The sequence below is a fragment of the Anomalospiza imberbis genome, chromosome 4, assembly GCF_031753505.1.
Source record: "Anomalospiza imberbis isolate Cuckoo-Finch-1a 21T00152 chromosome 4, ASM3175350v1, whole genome shotgun sequence".
Taxonomy (NCBI): domain Eukaryota; kingdom Metazoa; phylum Chordata; class Aves; order Passeriformes; family Viduidae; genus Anomalospiza; species Anomalospiza imberbis.
Window position 1 is genome coordinate 1,459,919 of NC_089684.1, and position 23,089 is coordinate 1,483,007.

General features: G+C 41.7%; 1 long non-coding RNA gene across 5 annotated transcripts in view; it reads left to right on the forward strand.

The window, feature by feature from the left end:
- Positions 1–2,515: 2,515 nt before the first annotated feature.
- Positions 2,516–23,089, forward strand: part of LOC137472089 (uncharacterized) — a 91,297-nt gene continuing 70,723 nt past the window's right edge. For all 5 annotated transcript variants that reach the window (XR_010998011.1, XR_010998010.1, XR_010998009.1 and 2 more), the window contains exon 1: positions 2,516–2,630. This is a non-coding gene — a long non-coding RNA (uncharacterized lncRNA). The remainder of the gene's footprint in view (positions 2,631–23,089) is intronic.

Below are 23,089 nucleotides of genomic sequence, written 5' to 3' on the forward strand. Positions count from 1 at the left end.
CCAAAGGAGCCCGTTGACATCTGAACTTGTCTTTATGAAAAGACATGTGTGGGTTGCTGGAATATAGTTGTGTCTTCAATCTTTATCTGTTCCCAGTGGCTTTGCATAAATACATAAAGATGTTGAACAGAAAGAAAGGCACTCCCGGCTTGCTGCTGGCTTTTACATGGCCTCTTTGTGCCACCTAGTGGACCTGGGTCTTTTCCAGTGATCATGGCACATCCTGGAAATGTTTGGATTTCTCCACAGAAATTCTAGATTTTTAATATTTCTATAATAAGATATACTAAACTTAAAGTACAAGACTTGCTAATAAAGCTGTGCATGCCTGAAGCTCATTCATCATTTTGCTGCTGAGATCTGTGATTGCATCACTTTCCAGAAATTGTTGGTTCTTAAGAAAAAAAACAAAAAACAAAAAAAAAAAAAAAAAAAAAAAAACACCAAAAAAAACCAAAACAACACTTTTACTTATTTTCTGCTCCAGGAAAGAGAAAAGTTTGACCTTTGCCAACATAGGTCTGATGTAATTGAGCAATTTGATCAATCTGAAGGAGCTGGCAAAAGCTGGATTCACCTCTTTCTTAGTGGCTACTTCTGAAGTTTTCTCTCTCTACCACCTAATTCTACCTCTTAAAAACATGGAAGTGCTGCAGAGAACAGTAAAGCCAAACACAGCAAAACACCTGAATCTTTTGGAGGATTGCTACAAAATTCCGCTCTGGTAATCAAGGTGCTTTGTATCTGTATATTTTGGGTATAAATCCGTATGTATATATATAATACCTAAAGTTAAAAGTAGCAGTCAATATACCTAACAGCCATCTAAACAGACCTGGTGCGTGAACTTAAACTTCTGAATTATCGGTGCCCTGTACACTGTGGTATCAGTTGTGATGGGACAGAACAGGGAGCAGACGGTGCCTCCCAGGGCTTGTATGACTAGTCATCTCTAGAAGACTGCCGGTGAAAAAGTGATTCCTAGCAATTAGTGTTTAGTTTTAGTGTTTAGTTTTAGCGTTTCTCACAAGTATCACTTGCACGCATGAATTCACTGAGCAACAGCTCACTAAGGAGTGGAAGAATACCAGTTAATGCCCAGCTAAACTTATATTCTTCCTTTAAAACCTCTGGTATCAGGCACAGTCAGAGACAAAAATAAAAGGGGAAGATAGCTCTTTGGTCCAACCCAGCATGGGTCTTACCTTTTCCTTTTAAGAATATCAGAAGGACCACTTCTGACTGGACCAAAAAATTAAGGAGCAGACAAGATCTAAAGCTTCAAGGTCTTTTTCTCCAGGGGCCATCTGAATCTGGAGAGCTGGCTGACAAAACATATCTGTGTCAGTGATGGAGGATCATGAATCGTGTGATCAATGTTGGTTCCAAAAGTGGAAGAGTCTGGATGGGACTAAGTGCAGCATGTGCTTTTACCATGGGAAACTCAGGAACCAGGAGTCCAGCACTGGTAAAATTTTGCAGTAGAGAGCTGAATTGGAAGAGTGGGGCCCCAGAAGAGCTGATACAAATTCCAGATTTAAGGCTATGAGAAAGAAGGGAGGCTGATTTTTGTGCTTCTGTGTTGGGGGACAGTTGGTTTTGGTTTTGTTTCTTGCAGTTTTTCCTATTTTTCAGTAAATTAAGGGGATAAATATTTGCCTAGCTACAGCACGGGCTAGGCGCTGGGCTCAGACTTCGGTCTTGCTGCGAGAAGAGAACAAACGGCGGATCAGAGCGCGGTGCATCTGGAGAGGCGGACCTCTCCTCCTCGGCCAGCGCTACGGCGCTGGGTCCCGGTGAATGCGGATAAACCCGGGTTCACCTCTTCCTTGCCAAAAGCAGGGGTCGAGCGCCGCTCGCTGCGGGGCGCGGGCAGGGGTGCGGGCAGGGATGCGGGCAGTGGTGCGGGCAGGGATGCGGGCAGGGGTGCGGGCAGGGGTGCGGGCAGGGATGCGGGCAGGGGTGCGGGCAGGGATGCGGGCAGGGATGCGGGCAGGGATGCGGGCAGTGATGCGGGCAGGGATGCGGGCAGGGGTGCGGGCAGGGGTGCGGGCAGGCATGCGGGCAGGGGTGCGGGCAGGGGTGCGGGCAGTGATGCCGGCAGGGGTGCGGGCAGGGGTGCGGGCAGGGGTGCGGGCAGGGATGCCGGCAGGGATGCGGGCAGGCATGCGGGCAGGGGTGCGGGCAGGCATGCGGGCAGTGATGCCGGCAGGGATGCGGGCAGTGATGCGGGCAGGGGTGCGGGCAGGCATGCGGGCAGTGATGCCGGCAGGGATGCGGGCAGTGATGCGGGCAGGGGTGCGGGCAGGCATGCGGGCAGTGATGCCGGCAGGGATGCGGGCAGTGATGCCGGCAGGGGTGCGGGCAGTGATGCCGGCAGGGATGCGGACAGGCGTGCGGGCAGTGATGCCGGCAGGCATGCGGGCAGTGATGCCGGCAGTGATGCCGGCAGGGGTGCGGGCAGTGATGCCGGCAGGGATGCGGGCGCGGCGCTGCGGGGCGCCCGTGAGCGGCGGCGGCCGCGCTGCCATGGGGCGGCCGCCGCGGGGGCGGCATCCGACGGGCTGGGCGGCACCGCGCCCGCAGCAGCCACCGGCGCTTCCTTCTGGCAGCACGGAGAGGGAGCACAGGTAGGACCCTGCGCCCCACCCCTTCTCCCCTCGCCAGGGCCGCTGCGGTGGCGGGAGGGAGCCTCGCCGTAGACCGAGCTCCGCAGCCTCCCGCGGGGCTCCGCAGCCCGGCCGCGCCGCTCCGGGAGCGTTCGCCGTGCGGAGCCGCCCGCTGTCGTGCGGGGCCGTGCGGGGTGTCCCCGCCGCTTTTGCTGCCCGCTCTGTGCTACATGTGCCCCCTGGCTCTGCAGCGCCAGCGGCGAGCAGCCCAGGGGCAGGAGGCTGCGCCGGGAGGACGGCCGCAAAACCCCCCGTAAGTAGTTCCCTGCCGCTGCTGGGCTGCCTTTGTTCGGTGGAAGGTGTAGGGAGGCGTGCGGGTGATTTTTCAGAAGCTGTCACTTCGCTGCTGCCGCGGAATTCAATGGCTGGGCTGGTTCTCTCCGATTCATTCCGCTTCCCCTTTGTTAGCGTTTTCCCAGGGAGTCCCGTATTGTTTCAGCTTCACTGAAAAAAAGCAGGAGCTGTCAAAGAGATGACTTTGTTTCCCGCGATGCTTCCCTAGAGCAGCATGGCTTTGTTCAGGCTCCCGTGAGCCATTTGTCACACGGGTGCCGCCGCGCTACCGTAACGAGCGGGCTCCGCTCCGCTCCGCGCCGCTCCGCGCCGCTCCGCGCCGGGCGGGCGGCGGGGCCGCGTCCCTCTCCCTCAGCCTTTCCCAACAGCTGGAGCAGGTAAGCCCGAGGGAATACCATTTCACACGGGAAATCCATCTCCTTAGTTCCGCCATCTCCTCTGTTAGAAAACGTCTGTTTCAGCGACAGAAATGTGTGTAACGCGCATCTTTTCTATGTCACGGAGTGATTTTTAATGAATGACGGCTTGGGGGCTTTTAATTAATTTTGCTGGTATTGCCACTAGTCAGTTACAAATCTGGGTCTCCGTGGCTGTAGTATGTAAAACGTTATTACACCTCTGCTCTGTTATTTTAAGTGTAAAAATGCCCGGTTAAAACACAGTTCAAGAAGTAAATAGAGACCTGGAAACCACAACTGTGCATCCTGAAAATTTAATATGCCTGACAATAATGGCACTGAAAATGATCTGCTGTTGGGGGGATGGGACCATGGAGAAAGGGAAGAGTAATTTGCAACCACAGGCCTAATAATAGATATTCTGTCAATAATAGATACACAGATAATATAATTTGTTATCTTCCCAAATTATTAAAATACTTTGTTATTTTCTGCACATACCTTAAACGGTATTGTATGAAAAGAGCTCTTTTCTTAGACTCTGGATTATTTAAGATAGCTGATAGCAGTAACATGTTTTAACAAATTAAAGATGGTAAATTTGAGCCAGAGCTGACTTTTATTTGGTATTCAGTAATGCATGCTCAGTAAATTCCCACCACTGAAATAAATCTAATTGTTCCTTGCATAGACAATTAAGGCTTGTAACTATATCAAAACATTAATCAATAGGCATAAATGTTATCATGAGTTTCTTTAACAAAGCCATTGATACTGCAGTAGCTAGCAGCTCTGTGTATTACTTGCTTTGGATGGTTTGAATCCAGGTCAGGAATTCATCAAATAGACAGATTCAACTCTTCCTTGTTAAACTGCTATCAGTTTATCAGATTAGATGTTGTGTTTGGGGTTGAATATTTCATTGCAACAATTAGCTTGAATTGCGCATTGTGAAGTGCATTGAAATTTTATATGAAAGTGATTTGTATATTTATTTGTGCTCCAGTTGGATAATTGCAAGAATTTCTGTGGAAATATTTATTGGTAAAGATGGTAGATAGCAAAGAGGTTGCTTCTGGTTGGTATTGGGTCTACTTTTCTCCAATAGGAAAATTGTCTTAGTACACCCTGTTCTAAAATTAAGGGCCATTTTTGAATACCCACTTGGGCAATCCTGCATTTTAGAGAGAATTGCTTCACACTTACAAGCAAATATTATTTATGTACTGTATAACAGAATTTTTAAAAGTGCACTGGTAGCACACAGTTGGTCTGAAGTATGAATGGCTTGCTGGGTCCTGTGCTAAGACATTGACTTTTTTTTTTTTTTTTTAACATACAGTTCCTTAAAACCTTAACAAAATGTATTAACTGTTAAAAATATTGTTTGGGAATAATATTTCACTTTAAATACAGATACTAGAAAAGCAGCTGTTTTGGTTTCACACTTCTGATTACAGCAATCAAAGTAACTTTTGCAGTTTCTTCTGCTTAGGCTCTTAGTCACTCTGAATAGTGTTTTGCCAGGTATCTCAGTCACTAAAAATGGATTTGTCTGTGACTAATGTAGTTTAGAGTTATTTCAATATTCCTATTATAGATGTGTCAGGTAAGCTCTTTTTAAATAAGAAACACACGGCATAATAAGTGTTGAGTGAAATGTGATGATGAATTTATGAATATATTTGGTTGTTGTTTTAGAATGAAATCTAACACAAACAGAATTTTTATAGATAGTGTTATCTTTAATGACTATGTTTTGACTTTCAGTCCTCACAAGCCAAGAGACAAGACTTTTTTTCATATTCTGAATTATTCATATTTTAAAATTGCTGACTTTGATTGTTGAGAGGGATTTTTTTTCCCTCCCATAAAATCAATGCAGTCTTTATTCCAAAAAGGCCCAAATAAGATAATCATGGCAAAAATGGATAAGCCTAATATTGGCATGTTGGAAAAATACAGTCAGTTTTTTTGGAATCAACAGACTCAGGGCAATGTAGTTGCATAATACCTGCCATCAGTATGATGTAAATGTGGAGATGCTCTAAATGTTGAGATGCTCTAAACACCTGCATGTTGACATCAAGGCAATGCATTTGAAGAAGATATAATAAAGTTACATAAAGTGCACTGTAAAATAGAATTAATTGGTGTTAAGTAGTATGATAGAAGGCAAACTAAAGTTATAGGGTTAACTTTAATTACATTACTGCTTCTACTGGAGGGGCCAAATTTTTTTTTTATCTGTTATTTGAATTAGTTAGTGATGGATAAAAATTATGCTTGTTTCCATGGAGACTCCATGAGTTCTGCCTCTAGGGAACAATCAGTTGTTTTGTAGATCTTACACTTATTTTTTCCCATAATTTCCTGAAGGAACTTTCACTCCTTTTGACTCTCTGCATCACACGACTTCTCTCTTTAAGAGCTAAAATATATTTTGTCAGAAACACACAGCATTTACCCTTGCTTCACATTCAGCATTTTCACTTATATTGGTGAAGCCTTACAAAGAAATAAAATTGACTTGTAACAAATATTTTTTAATTAATGCTGTTCAAGACTGGTGCATCACACGAGCGAAATCACAATGATTTGGTAATTAAGTTTGGTGGGAAGAAAAATGTAGAGATCTTGCTGCATATTATCCTGGCTAAGTGGCTTAGAGTGCTGTTTTAGCACACACTCAGTGAAGCTGATTCAGATGCGACTACAAATGTGTAAAGTACATCAGTACATTTTTAAACATAGTTCAACTTCCTCTTTATATATGTAGGCTGTGTACCAAATTATGGGAGTAAAAGTTTCATGCCTCTAACAAGGCCATTTAAGAAAATACTGTAATATGCAGATGACTTTAGTTCATTTCATTCACATCCAAACATTGCTTGGAAATGGCTTATTGTTTTAATGCTCACACATGTGAAAGCTTTCTTTTCTTCTCTATTATTGCCTTAAGAAAAACAGTAAGAAAATGATCGAAATAAGTAAAAACTTTCCTCACACTTTAGTGTTTGGGAGTGCAAACTGCTGTGCATTTTGCTGGCATTCTTGACCATCTCTTTCATTGCTCAGCATGTTTTGAAAGTCAGCTGTCAGACTTGGGCAGCTCCATAAAGCATTTCAGTCTAGTGATTTGTAGTAAGGCTTTTGTAGGAGGATGCTGCACATTAAAGATTATGTTTACTGTTAAGTTGAAATGTGGAGGGAGTGTGATGAGAAGAATTGAAGTGAAATGAACCATACAAAAATCTGACTTTCATGTTGCTCTTCAAAGAAAGTTGATTTTCTTCAAAGTAGCATGCTGTCTTTCTCTGTGGCTTTTAAGAAAGCTGCATTTGAAACTTCAACACAGAAAAGAAGAGAAAAAGGTACAATTACAGTTATCTGTGGAACAGTTTGGGCCAGATGAGAAAGATAGTGATAGGAAGCCCTGTGAATCTGTGTTTTCTTTGGGTATCTGTTGGCACATATGTGAGATAGCTGGGTTGAGTGGATTCATCTGCCAACAAAACCAAACTGCCTTCCATGTTGTAGAACCTCTTTTTTCTGTTGCTTAAAACTTTGGCAAATTTTAGCCATGTGCTCTGTAGTTCATCACATATATTTGTGACTCATGTTAATTTTTACTGTAATTAATTAGTTGAGAATTAGAGTAGTTGTTTTGCCTTGCTAAAAAATCCTAAGACAGTTCAGAAACATAGTACTGCTCTGTTTTTTAGCTAGGCTCCAGATCCTGCTAAGGCAGTGTCCTTTTGTCTGATCTTCATTTTTACCGTCTTCATGAAAGCCTGCCCATATTTTCTGTCCTAAGTCTACAAAATGCTAGTCTACAAATAAAGTTAAAATACTAAATCTACAAACTATTGTAGTTTCCATACACTTTCAACACTAATTTTCACATACCTGTGAAAATTTTAGCAAATAAAATGAGAGATGACTCTGTAGCACACCCAGTGCTACAGAGTGTTTTTAACAGTGACCTCAGTGGTACTTGCTATATCTGCAGTAGCAATTGAAGTGAGACCGTGACTATGCTGGAGACAGAATTAAAATTAAGGTTTTCAACAGGACAAAGATGTTGTAGTTACGAACTCTGTAAGGAAGGGGTTTGGCAGTAATTCTTTGGAAGAGCTGTGGTTTATGGTAGATTACTCAAGTTGCTGCTGCAATAGAAACAAACATTATATGGTGATACCTAAGACAGAACAACAGCATGGAAGACATGAGAAGTCCTCCTCAACTGTAACACCATGTCCAGGTAGGCTACACACTTCAACAAAAATGTGTATGAATTGGAGAGTATCCAGAGGAGAGGAATGAAAATAATTTAAAAATTAGAATATGTGGCTTATGAATGAATGCTGAAATGTCTGGAGTTGTTTCAGCTCAAAGAATGAAGACTGTAATGGTTAACAAGACATGATAACTTTCTAATGTCACAAAGCTGTTGTGAAGCAACGTTGTCCATGCCTGTGCCCAACCAGATGATATGTAGTGGGCTCAGCAGTAATGAGGTTGAAGCAATAGAATGGATTACTGAGTTTGGATTTTCATGATTTTAGCATCATTAAACCTCGTTTGACTATTAATCAGGAATGACAAATATACTTGAATTCTTTCTGGAGCAGTGTATGGAATGGATTACTCTTTGAGGTCTCTTGTAGTCTCCTTAATCTTTAACATCTGTGCACCCCGGTGTTGATCAGATCACACCTTGTTCCCTCATCAGTGCTGCATGTGGCAGAATTGCCTGTATGTGATTTCTCTAAAGTGAACAGGGTTCTGAGCAGAGCAGGTCAGAGCTTTTGCTGTGATCTCTTGATTCAGATCAGCTGTGGCATCCCCTCCTCTCTCCTTTCATAGTGATTCCTCTGCTGGTGCTTGGGCAGGAATTGTGAGGGAAGAAAGTACCATGGGATCCTGGGGGGAGCCTGAGATGCAGCTGACATAGGGAAGACCGGGTTTGGAGAGCACGGGCACTGATTTCACAAAGAACTGGGCTAGTAGGCTAGCACATGAACATGGGACGTGACGAATGGGAAGGGGAGGTAAGACTTAGGGACAGGTGACTGGGACTTGAGAAAGAGGAGGATACAGAGTGAACTAGTCGGTGGGAAGGTGGGTTACTGGTAGGGACTCCAGAATACCAGGAGCCTTGACAATTGCAAACTGGGATTGACGTAGTAAGAAGACAACAAAGAGCCAAAGGAGACGAAATGAATGACTGGAAAAGTTATGGTGGAGACTATGGGACAGCAGTAACTAAAAGCTGAAAGAAAATGGCAGAGTCTTCTTAAGATTACATTGTCTTCTAAATCTTAGCATTTGTGCTTTAGGAGACCCATCATAAATGATTTCTTGGTCTTTTCAAATGGAGAATGACCACCTGTTACTCCAGAGATCAGTGCTGGGAATAGAGAATAGAATAGAGACTATTCTGTACCATACTGGTCTTAGGTGGGTGAGCAAAATAAATGATGTAAAAGAGCATTTTTCAATTTATTTTGGTTTTCTTGGGTTTTTTGTTTGTTGGGTATTTTTTGAGGTTGACAAGTTTGCAAGTGAAAGAAAGGAAGTGCCAGAACTACACAGAGCTGTCAGAGTTGCAAGTTACTAAGAAGAGGAAGAAAAAAGCTGATATTTTGTCCTTTCCGGATCCTGTTCCAGGCTTGGTAGATATTTTGCAGTAGCCTATGCTGGCCCATCTGGGGGCTATGACGATGAACAGTGCCATGCTGCTCTCAGCCCTGAAGCTTTGGCAGTCATTGCTTCATCCACTGTTCGTGTTTGGAGGAAGGACAAACACCCTCCGTTCATACATGTGGGTTTTGATGTTCTTCCCAGCCACCCTGTTCCAACATCCCCTGTTGACAGCACAAGGGTGGGTTGCACTAAAGAGCCCTGCTGTGTTTTTTCTGGCAAGTAGATTAATCTTTCAGCCACCTACACTGCCTGCTGAACACTGCCACGAGTTGCTGGGATCTGGTAGCCTGATACCAACACCTGATATCTGACAAACTGTGTGCTCCAGGTTATTGTGTTTCCTTGGATAGGAGGCCAGAAAAAAAAAACAAACCAATGTAGGTAAGCTTTGGAGCACACAACGGTTACTTCAGATGTGAAGTGAAGGTTCCATTTGGCCCAAGGTTGCATCCCCTCATGCACCTGCCTCCTGGAACACCCTTCCCAGCAGTTAAAGGATAGATTCCCAATGCCTTAAAGTTCCCCGATCCTGGCACTCTTCAGGAGCTTTTCCAGACAGAGGCTGCATCAGTAAGAGGCAGATGGGCTGTAAGCCAGAAGGGTCACTGAAGTAATTCTTTCTCTGCCCAGGTGTTTTTGTGGGACTATTCGACATTGTCAGAGTGAACGAGAAGCTGAAGACCCATTTTTGACTCTGACAAGATGTCGAGTGCTGTTGTTTGTCAAGCAGGACTGTGACAGTAGCATAAGTTGCTAGTCTGCATTTTGCCTCATTTTATGTGCACTGTGTTTATTTACAAATTGCAGCTTGTCTGGTTTGTAATGCCCTGGCCCACTCAGCAGGTTTAGTGGAAGGCAATTTCATTCACTCTGGGTGATACATGAGAGAAAGAACAAAATTCTCAGGGAATTTGACAGCAAATTTTTACTTGTAAATTTTAGAACTTTCAGGTAGAATAATGTACTTGGCAAATTTTAAAACAACATCCAGACAAAGTAAGGCACTTCACAAACTTAGTAAACTTCCCTAAGTAAACTAAGTTTAAACTTTACTAAGTAAACCAAACTAAGTTTACCAAGTAAACTTGGTGAATGGTAACTTATCCAGACACAACAAGGCACTAAGGCATTGACAGGAATTTTTTAGTCTGGTTCCCATTATATTTTGAGAAGAAAGAAAGAAAAGAAAGAGAGGAAATAAAGGAAGAAAGAAAGGAAGAAAGGAAGGAAGGTGTATAATCACCACCCTAGGGTCCAGTGGATCGTGCCAGCTCAGCACACGTGTTGCTGTCCTTTTTTCTGCTCTGGTCTCCTGGGCCCTCCCCCAGACCTGCACTTTAGTGTTTCCTGAACGTGGCTGGCATCATTTTGGGGCTCACCACAGGCCATGAGGTCAGGCCACAGTTTTGGACCAGACCAGAGGCTGACTAAGACTCAGTATTGTTGGGGTGTGGAGCAGCACATGGTTCCACGTACACAGAACTCACTCTGTCCCCCAGCACTTCCCAGTTGGTTTAAGCCAGTCAGTCATTCCTCCTATCTCCCAAAACCTTCACTACTGCAGTCAAAGGGTTTTTTTTTTTTTTTGCTGAAGGGTTTTTTTACATATGTGGACTTCTGTAAAGCCTTTGACATGATCCCTCACAACATCTAGACTGGGAAGAGATGGATTTGATGGCGGGGAGTGCTAGATGAATAAGGAATGTGTTGGACCATTTCATCCAGAGTCCTGATGGGCATCAGTGACCAGTGGTGGCCCTCAGTGGTCTATATGGGAACCAGTGCTATTTATTATCTTCATTAATGATATAGACCATAGGATCTAATGCAGTCTCAGCAAATTTGCAGATGCCAGCAAGCTTAGTTGTGCTGTTCACACCTGGAGGATAGGATGCCGTCCAAAGGGACCAGGACATTCCAAGGGGGCCCATGGGAATCTCACGCAATTTAACACGCCCAAGTGCAAGGTGCTGCACCTGGGTCAGCACAACCCCTGTGTATCCACACAGGCTGGGGATGAACAGACCCAGAGCAGCCCTGCTGAGAGAGACTTGAGGCTGTGTTGGTGGAGGAGATGCTGGGCATGGACCCAGCCATGGGCACTCACAGCCCAGAAAGCCAAATGTGTCCTGGGCTGCATCCAAAGCAGTGTGGTCCCCAACACTTAGAGGAGGGCCACCAAGATGGGTAGAGGGAGGGAGCACCTCTCATACAAGGAAAGGCTGAGACAATTGGGGTGGTTTATCTTGAAGAAGAGGTGGCTTTAGGGAGACCTAATTTTGGCTTTCCAGCACCTGAAGGAAGCCTACAAGAATGATGGAGAGGGATGTCTTACAAGAGCATGTAGTGATAAGAAAAATGGGAATAGCATCAAACTGAGAGTAGGTTTAAATTAGATATTCGGAAAAAAAACCTTTCCTGTGAGGGTGGTGAGGCACTGGGAACAGGTTGCCCAGAGAAGTTGTGGATGCTCCAACCCTGGAAGTGTTCAAGGTCAGTTTGGATGGGACTCTGAGCAACCTGGTCTCGTGGAAGGTGCCTCTGCCCATGGCAGAGCGGTTGGAACTAGGTGATCTTTAAGGTCCTTTTCTACCCATGCCATTCTATGAGTGTCTTATATGTACATGGAGTACATGAATGTGCATGTAAGGCTCTATACCTTAAAGAAACTCCTGTTGTTGCTGCAGTGACTTTCCATCTCCATGGATTTTCTGTGTACCTCTCTGCATCCCTTGAGCTAACCTGTTCATGTGGTCCTAAATTCCACATCCTTCACTTTGTACGTGCCTCAGTTAGAAGTTGTAGCTAATTTTAATCAAATCCAATTAATAGCATTGCTGAACATCATAACTGACTGCAGTTAACAGTTGCATTTTAAATGTGTCAACAACTACATAACATTAAGTAGTCACAAAAAAGCAAGTGTAGATATTTTAAGTTGGACATTAAATATTAGTGACCCTGCTTTTGCTATAATCTCATGCATTTACTTCTGTCAGGTGGGTTAAAAACATCCTCCTTGCCTCCAGTGTGCTCTGCAGTGTTAAACCTTCCCTTGGAGGTTTTTTGGCCCCATGTCCAGTCTGTCCCACTGATGACTTCTGAACTTTGGGAACCTTTGACTCTCTGAGATTTGCACTATTTTGTGTTGCTACTCATTTGTGGCATGGACACAACTGGCCACAGGTGTCTAACCCCATTTCTTCCAGGGACCAGACTCAGTTTTGCCCAGACACACAACTAAACTGCATATCAAATTTGTCATGTGCATTTGTTTAAGCAAAACTTTATTGCCCACGGCAAGAAAAGCAAAGAAAAGTAATTTGTGGCAGGGTCCCAGGTGTCTAGCAGTAAATCCACAAAAGCCCAAGCAACTGCTCTGTTATGTATATGCATCAGTTCTTTACAGATGGTGTTATGGACTCTGCTGTTGATTATGATTGTGATTATTGTGTAGCTTTTACAAATTTTCATTCACTACTTTTACCACATGTAAACCACTAATGCAAGTTCCCCATATTAGTAGCACTGCTGCTTTTTCATGTTTCGTAGCTGTTAGAAGGTGTTATTCTCTTAGGTTTGACCCTGCTTTAGTTGGAGAGTTTTAATAAGTAGCATAATTTAATATTTGTTTCTATTGAGATAAAGACATGTTCCATAAATTCTAAGTATTTTTATACTGTAGACCTGTGACTAGATCTGCATGGCTGGAGCCTGCATGTGGCATTCTGAGGATACAATACTGACTGCACCAGAAAGTTTTGTGAGGAAATGAATCATTTGGTCTGCAGAGCAGAGCATGGCTGCTGTGTTGTCAATCAAGCCTTTGTTTCTGAAAAAGAAGAAAAAATGTTGTCTAACTGCCCATTAAGTCAGCTTTAGTTTTTCAGTTCTCTAACCTGTTAATTCTTATAACATTAATAACAGCAATAACAGCAATAACAGCAATAACAGCAATAACAGCAATAACAGCAATAATAGCAATAATAGCAATAATAACAATAATAACAATAATAATAACAATAATAATAATTTTTAAGTAGTGTTTTGAGTGCAATATTTTGTATGTATGCCATTGGATGCATTTGTGCAGTGTTTTGCTTTTTTTGGGCAGAGCATGCCAAGAAGATGTCTTATGCTCTTTATAGGCGCTGCCTATAATTGACTTTACTCTTCCTCTAATGCATTTGCTTTATTTGGGCCATAGAATCATAGAATTATCAAAGCTGGAAAGGACCTTGAGTCCAGTCTTTAACTGAACACCACAGCTAGTTGACTGGCTTGTCGACTATATCGTACCACTAAGTGTCACGCCCAGTCGCTTCTTGAACACTTCCAGGGACAGTAGCTCCACTGCCTCCCTGGGCTCTAATCCATTCTAATCCTTGATGACTGTTTGAAGGAAAAAATTCTTCCTGATGTCAAACCTGGCATGGCTTGAGGCTGTGTCCTCTTCTGCTGTCGAAAGGCTTCAAACCTCAGAATGACATAGCCAAATAAAGAATATTCTTACTTATTTTGAAAAGCAGTTGATGTTCTAAATAACTAAACTGAGACATTTAGGATTTTTATTACAACAAAATGTTAAAATAAGAGTTTTTTTTTTTTTTTTTTTTAATTAGATGGCTCTAAGTGAATATGAGGGAAATTGGACTGGATTGTTTAAAAAAAAAATATTTCTTAAAGCAACCCCCAAATCTCAACCTTGATTACTAGTAGGGAGAGAAGAAAATCTAACCAAAACAAAACACTATTGACAATTTTTTTTTAAAATATTCATTTCATCTTTGCAGTGCTGTATGGTTTAGGATAAAATATTGAATTCATAATTTAAAGCTTTAGAATACTGTAAATTCAGCATTTTTGGACAATGAAGCTGCTTGATTCACTATGAAACAGAAGGAAAATGAGGATAATAGGAGAAACACCTTAGGAAATGCTTTGACTTGGCTTTGTTTTTTGTCATTTTGTGAATCATCTTAATTCTCTTCAATCCTCTCTTCCAAATGAACAAATAACAACCACTCCCTAAGAAGCCTACTTTTTTTTCTTTTTATCTTCAAAAAAGATACAAGTGCAGAAAAAATTCTGGCACTAATAGTAGTTTTGTAAAAGTTGGTCCTACATCTGTGGTTCTAATTATTAGGAGATGTTGAATTATAGAAAAATATATTTATTAAAATATAACACAGTAAAGGTGTGTGTGTGTATAAATTCACAAGTATGTTGTTGAATATAATATAAAACACAATAGAATTCATTTTTATCCCAAATAACAAATTAAGGAAACCACTCAATGCATCATAATTTTGTAGACCAGCGCTAGCCTGCCTAATCTGATTTCTGCAGTCCTTGTGTAAATATCAGCCTTACAGCACCTGCTTAAAGAGCAACCCCACTGCGCTGCCATCCCAAAGTGCCAGTGCTGGGAGAAAGGATTTCAGCAGGGAGAAATGCATGCCAGCATGGGAGCAGCATGCAAGGTTTCACTGCATGTTCACTGGAGCGGTGCCAGATTTGCTTGAGGAAGGAGGCAAAAGGAGTGTGTGTTTCCATGACACACTTCAAAATGAAGTCCGTGAGGACGTGGTGGAGTCAGCTCGGCCCCTGGGGAGCATGAGTTACTCCTCTATGTGCATGTTTGTTGTCGTGTCTTGAAGAGCATCAGTGGTTTCACAGCTGAGAAATTTGATCCGGTGGGGAAGGCGGCTGGCGTCAAAATTTAAAGGAGTAGACAGCTGTACCACCACAAGTAAACCTACAAAGGGTGGCAAGGCAAGGCGGCTTGGGGACTGGTGCTGGGAAGGGCTCTAGCTGCGTTTAATCATTCAGACTGTTATCTGGTGACCTTCACGTGGGCTGATTTGTGTGTTTGCTTTGGTCTCTGTGCTCCATGGCTGGAGCTCGTGCTGAATTCTGCCTCCGCTCCTCACGCCTGCGGGGACCGCAGTGCCAGCTTTGCTCTTCTCGCAATTAATTGCAGTTACTCATTGATCTCTTGTCTCTTACAAGTTTCAACTCTCTCCTGTGACTTTGAGCTTGGAAATTTTTGCTAACCTATCAGTCTGCAAAAAAAGAGGACATTTGGATACCTTCTATCCAAAAAATGCATTTGTTTTATGCCCTTTCCTGAGTGCAACCATGATTTTTTTAAAATCCCCTTTAGTTACATCTGTAGGACCTTGCATTCTTGGTCTCAGCCAGCAGAAAAAAAGGCAGCTTGGTCCTTTTTTCTAAACTATCTTATAAAGTTGCACAAAAACCTCATTGTTATAACGAGTTATCAAATTTCAATAAGCAAGCTATAGAATGTCAATAAGTAAGCCCTAAACTTGCAATAATTTATAATATTAAAAATAAACCAAAAATATTTAGTGGGGCTGCATGGTAAGTAATAAGCTACATTGGTTATAATTATGTAGTGGTTACCACAATATGGGTGAGTAGATAACTGATGTCAGGCTTTTCTTAGAGAGGTAAGAAGCTGAAAATATTAATTTCTTCAAGAAACTTTAATTTTTATTTTTTTTTTTAACATCTTGGTATATGGGGATGGGAACCAATCTTCTGTTTCAATAAAATAGGAGAGCAATTAAAACCTCAATAGCTGTTTCCAGGCTTTTCACTGGGTGATGTCAGTCAGGAAAATACAGACTGATTATGCCATGTGTTGTCACTTTGTAATCTTCTGTATCTGGTAACCAAAGAAAGTGAATTCTTTTCTTCTTTCACTGTTCAAAGATTGCCCTCAAAAACATTCCAGTGATGTTTACCTTTGATATTCCTGTTAAACACTACCAGAGATCTCCTGTGAAGCGGGAAGTAGATACAGATGGCTGCAAACAACTGCAGGTGTTTGGTAGTCAGCTCTTGACTTCTCTTGAAGGTTGTTGGAGCAGGAATGAAATGTCACTGATATGCTGAAATGCTTATGTGATGAATCCATAGGTTTAAGTGACGGCATTTTGTGAGTTTTTGGATTTAGTAGTAGAATGAATACCTCGTGGCTTTGAACTTCAGGAAAGTATAGTGTTTTATTCTTTGATACTTTTGCAAAAATCTTCTACCAGAGCTGTTAGTGGTGTGAAGGACAGCAGCTTCCGTTTGTGGATCCTAGATGTGGGTGACGGTGGCATCAACTTTGTCCTTTCATTTTACTCCTTGTCAAGAGCCTCTTGAACAGGTTAGAGAGACATTTTGTGCTTGGACAGAGGTCTGGCTCCTAGGTATTTTTTGTTGGGCTTTTTTAACCGTTGCCAAGATCTGGAAGGCTGCTTGATCAGTGATATTAAAATAATGTCAGAAGTAAATAAATGAACTTGCAGCTGCTTTGTAGGTTTAAAGAGTAGGGAGGACAGCCTCACTTGCACAAGGTAATGTACAAGAAAGAGGCTTTAAATTTTGCGTGGTCTGTTTGGTCCTTCATCATTCCTACAGTTTAAGAATGGCTTTTCATTCAGTTGATAGTCATGTAATCTGTTGTGCGTGGTCAGACTGGGGAGAAATCAGCGTGAAAGCACAGAGACCGGGCTTTAAAACAGCAGTTTGCCACTTCAGGTAATTCTCGAGGTAATCTCTGGGTCTGTGCTGCTGAATCTGGATCCCCCTGATAAATGCTATATTCATTTTACATGTGGACAAAATGCAGAAGTGCACAATAAATGACATGACATCTTTCTTGCTTAAATGGCAACAATTCTGATATGACAGTAAAGCACAGGACACCTTTCTGTCCTTGCACAGACCCCCACAGTCCTGGCATGGGCAGCTGCTGGCCCAGTGGCCCAGTCCCCAGCTGATGGAGAAGCGGTGAAGTGCTGCCGAGCGTGACGGAATGCCTCTGCTGGGGTGGCTCCACCGGTCAGTGGCTTTTATCCTCCCCACAAAACGCTCTGCTAACTTTGTGAAAGATTAAAAGGAGAAGCAACACTGTGCTGCACAGAGATTTGCTTTCTTGTCAGCCAAATATGTTGTGTCCACCTGACTGACCTACTTTTGCTCTTTTTCTGAGCTGCTATTATTCTTATAACTTGTCCCTAATTTGTTCTTTTCCCTTTTTCTGATGGGGGAATGCCTAAGCTCTTGCCAATGTGCTGTATGTACTGCCTCATTCTTTAAGTTTTCATACAATTTAGTCATATTTGACATGGACTTTTCTCAAAAAATAATTGGTATTCTTGTTTTTCTTTTATCTCCTACAGGCTGCACTAATATTTTGCATCTCCCCTTGGATTCCAGTTTCAAAATACTCAACTTTTTTTTTTTTTTTTATTTAGGAAGACGCAAGTAAATATCCCTCATTTTCCTTGCAAAATATTCCTTATTTTCTAAATATTTAAAGAACTAATGTTCATCAACAGTCATTAATTCTGCCATGCAAACTTATTCATTAGTATTTTCTATTTTCAATGTGTACATCTGTTCTGTGCCTGGGGAGATGGGTTGATCTAAACCCAAATTATTTTCTAATGGAGGAAACCCTGGGACTGACAGTGAAACTCAGGTTCTTCCCAGTGCTTTAGTGTGTAAATAAACACTGTGCCTCACAGTAGACTTCACAGTAAATAGCAAGGCCAATAGAAATTCACATCTGTTTACAAAGGAGATATTTTCTCTTTGGTTTTTATGCAGCATATCTGGAGGAGAAATGCAAAACTTGTTCATGGCATGAAATGAAATGTTTTCGCTATGAAAGTTATTTGTTCTTTTGCTTCACATGAAAACACTTTGCAAGAGAGTGTAATAAAGTAGTGCCTAAGGCAAATTTAACTCATTGATTATCTCTCTACTGCTGTATTTTTGCTCAGCTATTGCTTAATGCATTAATACTGTACTTATTACACTGGCTTTTTCATATTCTAACAAATTATAGCTAAATACATGCCAGAGTGATTTGACACTTCTAACTCTAGCACATTGTGATCACAGAATTATAGACTAGTTTGGGTTGAAAGGGACCTTAAGGATCATCCAGTTCCAAGTGCCCTGCCATGGGCAGGGACATCTTCCACTAAACCAGGTTGCTCACAGTCCTGTCCAACCTGGCCTTGATTATTATATCAGATAACTATTATAGCAGACATTGTTATATCATATGACTATTATATCAGATAGCAGATGGGTAAGGAAAAATATTTTGCTTTAGGAAAAAGAATTTTTCTCTATAAATTCTAATGTCTGCCAGGGAGACATTAGAATAGAAAAAATTCTATGTGTAGAGTATATGTAGAAAATAACACAGAATATGGAGAACAGCATTTTTTCTTTACAAATTCTAATGTATGTTAGAGGACTACTAAATTCACATCTGAATATTTCACGTGCTGTTACAGAGCCATTCATAAAGCCATTTAAAATGAGTTCTTTACGGATTGCTTTCATATCTGAAGGATATAAAGAGCATTCTCGGGTCACACACGCTATGTAGGACACAGGCTTGGCTTTAGTAGTCTTAGATAATTGTCACGATAAGGTATAACAGACCTGTCCACCAAAGGCACTAATAAGCATTGCTTTCTGCAAATACTTTCCTGATCACCTGCATAATTACTGTGTCTTGTAAAAGGCATGGGTTTGTATATATATATATATATATATATATATATATACACATCTGTTTAGGTGCATCTGTCACTCAAAGCTCCTTTTCTATTGTAATATAGAATAGGAAAATCTATTCTGACAAGATTAGAAAATCTTTTCTGACAAGATTCATAAACTTCATTAAAAAATCAAGTAGACTGTACCTAATCAAATTTTATCCCCTTTTTCCCAAAAGAAACAGATGGTTTTTTTTGCTCTGTGCATCTCCTTCTGTGTTTTAATCATGAACAGTTGAATATAGCAAGTATCATGCCAGTTATTGTCATAATGAAAAATAAGAAAAAATATAGAAATATTTTCCTCCACAATATAAATTATGTTTTCACTGTTAGCAAAGGGAACATGAAAATTAAAATTTCAGGTAATTTGCAGTTTTTTGTAATTAAATGTGAACTCTAGCTGGTCTCCAGGTTGGTAGGGAGTGACTGAGGGAGCTGGGGTTGTTCATCTTGAAGTAAAAGAGGGTCAGAGGAGACCATTTTTCTGTCTGCAAGTGCCTGAAAGGAGAGTGTAGCCAGGTGGGGGTTGGCCTCTTCTCCCAAGTGACTAGAGGATGAGTCCAATAGGACAGAGGAAATGGTTTTGAGCTCCACCAGGGGAGGTTCAGGTTGGACATCAGGAAGACTTTCTTTACAGAAAGGGTTCCTAAGCGTTGGAGCAGGCTGCACACAGGGAGGTGATGGAGCCACCATCTGTGGAGGTGTTCAAGAAAGAGCTGGATGTGGCACTCAGTGCCATAGTGTAGTTGAAAAGGTGGTGACCAGTCCAAGGTTGGACTTGATGATCCCAGAGGTCTTTTGTTATCTTCATAATTCTGTGATTTCTACAGCCTCAGGTTGTGGACACTGTGCTAAGGAGGGGGACAAGCACAGCTGGGTTCACAGCTGTCCGGTGTTGTGATGTTCCCAATTATGAGTGACTTATCTCAAAGGCTATGCAGACATTTTTAGGGTAGCGCTCTGCTAATCATCAGAAGTGTTGGATCCATTGGGAAACTACCTGTGAAAGAATTTGGACCTGTCATTCACACTGTCCAATTAAAACATTTCTGATTGAAGATCTTTATTCTGCAGAGGAAATACAGCAAACACAATGGGCTGTCCTGGTCTATCAGAAAAAGAGAACCTTTCTCTGCTTGTCTGATGCCTGGATGGGGCAGCTGAGGCAGTGTGAGGGATGCTTTGTGTCCTGTAGCCAGGCCGTCCAACTTCTGATCTCAATCTCTTCTCATTTGCTGGTCCTCTCTGAGTTATTGGAGTTGGCTTTGATGTTTGTATGCAGTTTCACGTTCATTGCAAAATGGCAGCCTTTCCTCTTGTGTGGAAAGTTTAACCCAGCCATTTACTGGTAGGAGCATAAGTGTATACATCCTTTTTTCCCCTAACCTTGTCTGGACTGAAAGCCATGGACACCTCATCGGCAGTGGGATCTGGTCATATTGTGTGCCCAGTTACGGGAAGGCATGCTCCTCTTCTCGCTTACCTCTGTAAGGCAGTACTCTGCTTTCTCTCAGCTGGCAGATCTCCCATTGACATGGGCCTGGGATTAAGGTACTAGAGTAAGGAAGAGCAATTGTGGAGGTTGCTGACATTTGGAATTGTGAAAAGAGGTTTCCAACGCATTAGAAAATACAGAATGATATAGAACTCTAGGACGTACCATATATAGAACTCCTGGAGTCTCCTGTGCTTGTGTGTGTGTGGGCTTAAAGAGCTGTTTTCTAAACATTACCCTTTTTTCCCCACATTATTAATCTAACCATGAAGACTATTTAGATTTTTTTTTTTTTCATTAGAGGGATAGTGGTGGGATTCTTGGAAAAGCCAAACACTTATTAAAAAAAAAGGAAAATTGAAATGGTTATCACATTAAATAGGTCTACTCTTTCAGAAAAGTGGTGCCTTTTTTTCTGCACCTACTAATTGCTGAAGACTAATACTCACACAGATCTATCTTATCCTGCTTCAGAAAAAAGCTTTCAGAAAAGTGGGTGCCAGTTTGATCTGAGAAGATATTTTAAAGCTGATTAAATTGAAAAGTAGCATGAATATTTTTTATTTCTGTTGTCTTTTGTACTTGAAGTTGTTTTGTAACTGATCTAGATTGCATAAAATTTAAAGTACATACACTGTTTATCCTATTTTTTTCCTTTTCTTGCAGACAAGTGTGTGTACACTCAAGAAAAGCAATACAAGTGATTTAATGCCTGGTGGGGGATGGCAAAGGACTCACGACATTAAGTCAACAGATGAGGAATATCAGGCAGGTCATGACCAAACACTGACAAATGCAGCACCAGGTTAGAGTCAAAAGACTCTTTTGTAGCTTTGGCTTTTATGCACGTGTAGTTTTAGACCACGCAGCTAACAATTGTTCTTCTGCTTGATTATCTGTGAAAATATATGCAGCAACATCTGTACTGCTTCATCTGGTAACTCAGCAATTTGATTACATTGTTTAATGCCTTTGTGCTCCTCAGCTTCTCAAAGTCATCTGTTGGTGATGTACAGCTGGAGTTAGATTTCTCTTGAAGACATACATAAGAGCAGAGAGGATCCTGGAGATGTTCCTGCATCTTAGGCTATCTGTTTGTGCGTGCCCGTGTTTAATATGCATGACGTATTTGTTCTGGTAGTGTCCAGCCTGCCAGCATGGCCACTGACAGCAGTGAGGCTGGAACTGCATTGGGCCAGACCAGTAAAACAGCAGCCCTCTCTGGCCAGTACAGGAGATAACAAGGCTTGACTCAGACAAGAATTCTGGGTTTGTAGATGAAGAGGGATCTGCTCCTTGCTAGGACTTACAAGAAGTGATGGCTTAGTTATGACAGTCCAAGACAGATTTTAAATTTATTGTCTAAAACAAAAAAAAAGAGGTCTTAGTGATAAGCCTGGGAGCAAGAAGTCATCTGAGCTATGCTGACCTCAAGATGACTTTGTCTCTGTGAAGACAAAGCAAAAAAGAAACAAACTTCCTAGAAACTGTTCTTTTGTCTTGCTGAAGGATTCATGAGTTGACTAAGCAAATCTAGATTAAGGCAGAAAACTTGGAGCATCAGCTTTAAGCCTTAAATTCAGAAGAGCATCAAATTTCTGAAAATTAATCCCTAGCCCTCTTAGTAATTTCTGTGCAAAAACTGGCATCCCCTCTTCCTATCTTCATAATAAGCATGGTATATTTTCCTGCCAACACAGTATCCTGGCATATGTTAAAGGCCAGTGAGTATTTGCGTTGGATTCTTATTGGTAATAACAGTGATTTATTTATTTTTCACTCACAGATTTACTGGTATTGAAAGATTCATTCAAACATCTGTGTTTTAGCTTAATTTCTGAAGATTTCCTACTCTGAAAAGATTTGGAATGGTCCCCAGGACTTCCATGGATTAGTGATACTGCCTCGTATAAAGAGTATGTTTTCACAGATACCAGATATCCACATTGCTGGACTACTGAAACACTCTGTTTTTACTTTTTAGTGCCCTAGACAGCTATCTAATGTAGGCAATGAATAAGACAAAGGTACAAAAAGAAAATGGTGCAAGATAACAAATGAGTCACAGAAGCTGCCCATTGCAAGTGAAGAGCTTTCAAAACTGTGGGGATAACCAGCAGATTTTATAACTGACTTTGTAAGCCATTACTGGTTTTATATGACATTTTTTGTGCTTAAGTGATTTGCTATGCACATTACAGATTAAATGTGACACACTACAAAATTTGGAGCGTGTGTGTAACCTGGCTCTCAAGGGAAGGCTTGCTGTCAAGCAGGCCCCATTTGTCCTGTGTGCTTTCCATCCACAGCAACCACTTCAAGCTGGCTCTTTGCAAACCGAGTTAACAAAATGTAATGTCAGAAAACAGTTTTGTTGTTGAAAGCAGCCATTGTACTGTGCTAGAAAACAGACTAAGTCAAGCCATTCTGTGGCACGAGACCGTGCTGTATGACAAGTTAGAATCCAAATAAATGCATTCTGTCGCCCCAAGGACAAAGTCACAATGCCACTTGTATGGACTGCAGGCTTGGGTAGCATATCAGTGCAGGCATCAAAAATGTGCCAAATAAAAATTATGTTTCTGTTCTTGGTGGGCAACTAGGTTGTTCAAACCTTTTGTTTGCCTGAGCTTTATAAAAGTTTATCAACCTTACTCAACAATTACCAACATCGTCAGTTTTCTATCCAGATAAACGAGAGATGATTTTTGATGTTTTTTTAGCTTCGGTAAAATGCTACATTTCAAGTGCAGACTAATAGGCTGCTTTTCCACAAAAGAACTTTTGAAAAAGAAAGCATGCTGTCTGTTTTGCAGTGAACATGGCATCTCAGAATTCAGTAGAAAATGCATGCTTATGTGACAGAGAATAGGGAACGCCCTCGTGTCCACTTTGCATAATTGTTAGCTAGTATGAAACAGA